A 7,345-nucleotide genomic window follows, 5' to 3' on the forward strand; every position below is an offset into this window, starting at 1 on the left:
TTTACCAGGCTTACAGATTCTTGGCACATAAAGGTAACTGAGAGTTTAATGGAAGGGTAGGCAAGTGAACATGCAGTTATATTACAGGTGATAAGTGGTGCCATCCATTCTGAGAAAGAACAGGAAGGAAAGGAAGCAGAGATGAATTACAAGGAAAAACGATGCATTCAGCTCTAGATGCAAAAAATTGAGAGAGCTCTGGAACCCCATGTGGGCACTGGGGGTTATGCTGCTAGGCAGCGAGGACTGGAGAAACAAGAATCAACAAGGATATGAAAGACCTGGGCTTGAGTTGTTGCCTGGCTCCATCACTTGTTCGGTTTATGATTTCAGGGAAGTAATGAATTCTTCCTCTGAAAAATGGGATTCAGATCCCCTACCTTTCTGAGTCTTTAAGGATAAGTGATGATAAAAGGGGGCATCATAAGTGGTCCCCAGGTGTGGTGGCATTGCATAGAGAAGGTCTGGAGTTCAGGTAAGAGATCTATCCTGGGGGAGCATATATGATCTGTGATGCTCGAGTGGGAGACGGGAAAACTGTTCTGGACACAGCTTGCTTAGCAAGGGGTGCCTCGGTGATTTCTTAGCATTTCCGTTATATGAATGATTATTCAGTTCAGAATATTCAGATCATTCACTTCAGTTTGTCTGAATGATTTCCCTGCCTTTGGGAAGACAGGGAATTACTGAAGACAATAATCTCTTTTAAAATCAGGTCTTTGGGGCACCTGGGTGGCTCAGTCATTAAGTGTCTGCCTTCGGCTCAGGGTGTGATCCCGGTGCTCCGGGATCGAGCCCCACATCAGGCTCCTCCGCTATGAGCCTGCTTCTTCCTCTCCCACTCCCCCTGCTTGTGTTCCCTCTCTCGCTGGCTGTCTCTCTCTCTGTCAAATAAATAAATAAAATCTTTAAAGAAAATAAAATCAGGTCTTTATGATTTTTTTTCTTCAAGTGTACATAGGAGTGCACATTGCAATAGCTGTTGCTCATTTCATGGAAAGTATTTTCTAACTTGTGTTATCTTTAGGATGATATCTGCAGCCATCATTTTGGTGTCATTTGAATGATGACAATAGCTCATTTGAGATCTGTCAAAAAGATCAATCATTACTTAGTCACATGAGAGTCCCTTTAATGTCAGAGGCTGATTTGCAAGCGTGTGACCGAAAAAAGTTGCAGTTTTGGTCTTTAATAAGCAAAACTTCATTTGATTTATGGGAAGAGCATGGATGTGAGTTAGAATGTTCTTAATTTTACTGTGGGCTTTGTTTCTTGGTTTCTTGTTTCCTTGAGTGAACGGAGACAAGATTTTAATCTCTTTGAACCTTCGTTTTCTCAAGGTTAAAATGTAGTTAATAATAACTTCTTTGCACATTTATCGTGAGACTTGAATGAGATAAGAAATGCAAAATGACTATCACAGTGCCTGACACCTAGTAGCTTCCAAGTTTTTTCCTGAAAACAGAACCTCAGAATCCTTTTTGTTTTTTCTTCTCAAAGCACAAGCATCGATGACACTTTTCACCAAAGCTTTAAGCTAATAATAACATTCATTTGTGGCAACCCTAGAAACAAACTGCCAAACCGAAACATAAAAACTAAGCTGGCACATACGCTCCAATTTTAGATTTAGTTGCTTGGGATGTAACTTGCGCATGAATCACCTGGTGGCCGGGGTGCTATCAGATAGTGTTATGGCATACGAACAGACTATATTTACCTTACCTGTCTTCTATCATTCTTCTCACCAGTAGAGGCCTGTGAGAAAGAACTCAGTTACAAGTGCTGTCAGAGAAGCACAGCGAAGTGTCTGATACAGCTAAATGCATTATTAATTAGAAGACGCCAGATGAACTGTAGTCCTGTCAAGAAGTCAAATTATCCAGTAGATTTTCCCACCTCTTTCTGTACGCCATTTCTTTTAAAGGATAAGTGGCAAACTAAGGATGTTTATAGATCTGGCATATTCCTTTCTTGCATTTAAAAGTTTCCTTTCCTTATTAAGAATGGAAGCTAATGAAGGGGGTTTATCATTACAAGTGCTGCTTATTTACTATCCTAGTGCTCTGGGCAGGCAGGGTGCTGATTTCTTTTCACTTTCCCCTCTTCTAGCGTTTGACACCTTGAGGCTGCTGCGCCCTAGGTTACACTCCTACTCCCTCTCTTTCCCCTTCCCTATTTCATTTTGTGTTTCCCTTGCATGTGAACTCTTTCTTCCATTTTGATTCTCAGAAGCCAGTACTTTCTAAAAGCACAGTCCCTGTCTTCATGACCTCCCTTTCTAGGATCACAGCACTCTGCCAGGGACTGTGGTCCACACATCCAAATCCATCAGCTCACTTACTCATGAAGCACTCCGGCAGAGAAGTTTTCATTACTCCCCTGCTACCGGATTTATATTTGCCTGCCTGAATCTCACTGCTCCAGCACTGGCCCAGGGAACAGCAAACACCCTGCCCTTTGGGTCCCACCACTCTTCCCCTCTATGTCTTGAGGATGAAAATAAATCCTGGTAGGATTGTTTGGAGGCTCAAATAAAATGTGAAAATGAATTATTCTTTCTAAGGTCCATAAACTGCTAAAGTTTGAAAGTGTCACTGATCAAATCCTTTTTATAAACACACTAGCTTATACTTGGATAGATGATCTAAGCCCTATGTGGCTGGTTCCACATTTTAAGCAAAACTGTAGGGCAAAGCAACAATAACAGGTACTAAATGTTGGGGGGTATCTTTAGAAGGTGGCTGCTGTGTGTATGGCTAGCAGATAAAACCACCTCAGATGAGAAAGATGTTGCTTATTAAAATTAAATAAAATGCTCTTATGATTTCCTATTTTATTTTCTCTGAATTCTTTGTCCATACATTCTAGATTCTTTTAGCACTTTATTTCTTTGGCTTTGGTGCTTCTAATGACATTTTCCACTATTTGCCCATACCTTTATCTTCGGGATCTCAAACTGAAGATGCAGGCAGGTAGTACTGACTGACTATGGCCATGACCTTGGTCCTGGATCTCCTGCTTCTTTTTCATCCAGGATAACAGGGACAACTGCATGGTGAGGACCGTGACCTCCAACATCTTGGCAGGCTCGTAGCTTGAGTACTCTGCAATCACCTTCTGCTCTCATCCATAAATAATGTGTGTGTTTAAATACTATGTTTAAGCAACATATTTGCCAATTAAACAGAAGATGTTTCATCCTATTACCGGAAACTGGGCATCATTACATCGGTTCCCTGATAATTCTTCTTTCTAGCAGAGACCCAAGCATTGATGGCATTTTAAGCCAGTTTTCATGAGTTGATTAGCAGTACCTAGAGATAGTTTTAATAGTGATCTTTCCTATTAAAACAGTCTGTATAGTAATGTTATTTTAAATTTGAATGCATATTTTTATATATTAGATCACTGCATATTTACTTTCTATTCAGCTTGTTTGTGGGAGACCGTACTTACCATGATTAATGGTATTGAGTTATATAATATGATTGTATTGATTATAATGATTAAGGTATTAGACGGTTAATGTATTAGAGTTAGAAAAATCTTGGTTCTAGTGAGAGATACTGAAGGAGTTATTTAACTTCTCAAAACCTCAGATTCCTCACCCTTAATTAAGTTTGTCAAAAGGGAGGATCATATGAATTATGTAGGGAGGATCCCTTGACTACTTTTTCCAGAGCATCCCCACCTCCCACCTTCCTACTTTCTATCCTATTATGTCGTTGTTTTTTTCTTTATAGCCAATATGATTTTCTGTGATTACTATTTTATGACATAAAGACCATGTAAGCTCCTTGAGGGCAGACATGTTTTCTGCTTGATTTGTTGATGACTTCCTATCTCTGACAACCGTATTGGTATACAGTAGGTGCTCCATAACTATTTCTTGAATGAGTGAATAACATATCCAAATACTTAGCATAGTACCCACTACATAGTAAACTCAATAAATAAGCTTTATCATTACTATAAAGGATGTGATGAGCTCCCAATGAGAATTTAAGAGTTGTTAATATGTTATCTTGTTCCTTAAGGTTTGATTGGGTCTTTTGGGTTTTTGCTCTCTGTCCTGTACAGTTTCACTATAAGATCTCTTCTGGTCCTTGAGTCAGCCATGCTAACAATTCCCAGATCTACATTTCTGCTCTGGGATCCCACTTATGGCATGTAGGTACCTCATACTCAACCTGTTTCCCAAACCTGCTTATCCTTCTGAGCTGCTTTTTTCAATTAATGGCATCCTGTACTTATCCTGATGCTCCGATTAGAAACTTTGGATCAACCCTGGTCATTCCCTGTATCTGATCTGTCCACAATTTATCCCTCTGTTTTCCGCATTTGCCTAGCTTAGGCTGTCATTGTCTCTCATTTGAACTTTTATAGTAACGAATAAAATGGTTAAATTTTATTAAGCACAGTACAGGACTTTATATGCACATGAGCATATAAAAGGTAGATGTTCTAGATGTTACTGCGATTATCATTTTACAGATGAAGAAAAAATAACGTTCAGAGAGATTAAACAGTTCCTTAAATTCTCACAGCTGTTAAATGCTGGAGCCAGGATTTGGACTTAAATTGGTCTGATTCTAGAGCCTCCAACCATCTTTTAAATCTTATGTGCCACAAGATTTCCCTTTTTCTACCCTTGTTCCAATCTACCCTGTTTTCCCCTTTCCTCTGAGCGATCTCTTAATTATTCTTCAAGAATCATCTTAAACCTGACCTCTTATTTTCTTTCTAAATTCTGCTGGGTAGAAGTGGATGCTTCTGCTGGGACTCCATGGCACTGTGCACATGTCAACCTTGGCTGTTATTATTTTGCATTATGATTTTGTATTTTAGTTATCAGCTCACGCATTCTTGAGAACAGAGCCTCACCTAATTAATGTTTGCATGTACTATATCTGTACTCAGTGGGAGCTAGGTAAAGTTTTGTTCAAAGAATGCTTCTATAATACTATCTGCTGAAAAATTTCATACTTGCTCTTTTATTTCTATAGGAATGCTACTAATTTTTTTCCACAAAATTGTATAATTAGCATTTTAGAATACCTACTTTTTAAATGAAGCCTCCTTCTCCTTTGGTTTTCTACTAACAACATAGGAAGATTTTAATAAGCAATTCCTTTCCATTTGTGTCCCCAATTTCCATGTCCTATTTGGTATTTGGTGACTTCTAGTTACCCAAATATCTTTGTTCTCTCAGCCTATTTTCCTAGGCCACCCTATAGGCCTACATTCTATTTTTCCAGTTTTACTTTCTGCCAGGCAACAGGTAAAGTGTCAACACTAGTGTTTCATTCTTCACTTACAGCTTGAATTTCAATCCCATTTTTCATCTTCTATGACCAGTAATGGGAATTTCAGGTCCTAGATATGGGGAAGATATTTTTGGGCAGTGGTATCTTAGGATTTTCTTCAAATCACACCCTATTATGTCTTTGGAGAAAGCTTTACATATCTCTTTTCTATAATCGTTCTTCCAAAATTGGTAAAAAGTCTTTTGCAGTTGATGAAACTATGGTGTGACTGATGAATTATAAATAGGAAAGTGTTCATCTCTGCCAAGATATTTGAATCTGAATTGTACGAATCTGTCACTATCTTCTTTGGAGAAGATAAGATTTTATTTTTAGGCAGATACAATGAAGGCTTATCTCATACAGCTCCAGAGTTTAAAAATGTATATCTAAAAAAAGAAAAAAAATCATAAATACATCCAGGTTCTCATATTGGAAACCTAAAAATGTGTTTTTTGACTTATTAATCTCAAAGCACTTATGAAAAAACAAATACCATGTAAAACTGTGTAAATGTGGGTGTACCCTTATAGCCATTTGATAAGTATCATCAATTTTTTAATTATTTTAATAATTAAGGAAAATGAACAAGATTTAGTATGTTATTAGGTTAAAATGATCTGAAAGCTATTTTAACTGTTACTAACATAAACCACATATTCGCAATTAGAATTCTTGAAAAGATAGCAGTTTAAGTTCTCTGTTCCAAAGTAAAAAATTTCAGAACTCCCTCAACCAACATTAGATGCAAAATAGTTTATTATCCACTTCCTAATGAAAACCTTGATTTTTGGAGGAATTCCAAAATGAGTCCAAGCTTGTTATAGAGAAAAAGAATAATGAATACATTAGTAATGATATGTAGTAAAGCATACACTGGGTATGGCTCAGTCAAGTCAACTAGTCCCACGCCTTTATTTGATAGATGAGGAGAATAAGACCTACTGGCACTAAAGGTACAATGACATCAGGTGAGCGAACAGGAACTAATCCAGTTGCTTTGTACCTCAGTCCAAAGTCTTTTGTATCATGTTACCATGTGGCACCTTGTTGACCCAACATGAAGTGGAGGTGCTGGGATAGCTAAACAGAGGGACTGTATTCGGGACATAAAATCAGTATGTAAGCAAAACTGAAAGTTCTGGACTTATCCTGTATTGGAACACAAATATTCACCCACTGAAGGGGAGAGATAAGTAGTAAAGAATGCTGATTATTCCGATTCCGTTCATTAGTTATATCCGCGGCTAATTTAGTATATTTTGAATGATAAGGGCTCAAGGTCTTCTGAAACTGCTCAAACCATGTGTATTATTACCGTTTATGAAAAACACTTCCTAAATATGTCTATAAATATACTCATTTCCAGTCAGAATGAGATGAAACTATTGAAACATGTGTATTTTTTTTTTTTGGTTTATTATGGCTAAGGATCATCTTCAGCTTCAGATATCTAAGATGTCAATCTGTATTCTTATACTGGTATTTTTAAGACAAAATAAAATTCAGTGAGCTACATAAAATTAGACACTGTAGTAACACTTTCTACTTTAGCTAGAATCTACATTAATTAGTGATGTACTTTTTCACAAAAATATCTCTTGAGTACTTTCTCAGAAATAAACCCTCAAATATTTATTCTGTTATAAGAGCCCTTTGCCGATTGAGAAGAATTACAGTTAATATTCATTTTCATGTCATAGGTTTATAGGTGTTTTAAAATACTAATGCTATTTCAGTCAAATCTGAGAACTGAGAAACACTTTTCATAGTAAAACTAAAAATCCTGAACAATATTTTCCTATAGTTAATTCTTTGGCAAAATGATATTAAATATTTTATGTGTTTTATTCTTCATCAAAAACATCAAATATTTATCCATCTGTATGGAATATTTATATGCTATGCTGTATGCTAAACAAAACAAGTGAAATAGACATGAGTTGCTTCCTCTGGAATCTCCTAACAAACTCTAGGAAACTGCTACGACAGGACAGATAAAAAAGCAGTCTTTTGTTGGAAAAATAACTTCATTG

Source organism: Ailuropoda melanoleuca, chromosome 8 (genome assembly GCF_002007445.2).
Source record: "Ailuropoda melanoleuca isolate Jingjing chromosome 8, ASM200744v2, whole genome shotgun sequence".
NCBI classification, from domain to species: Eukaryota; Metazoa; Chordata; class Mammalia; order Carnivora; family Ursidae; genus Ailuropoda; species Ailuropoda melanoleuca.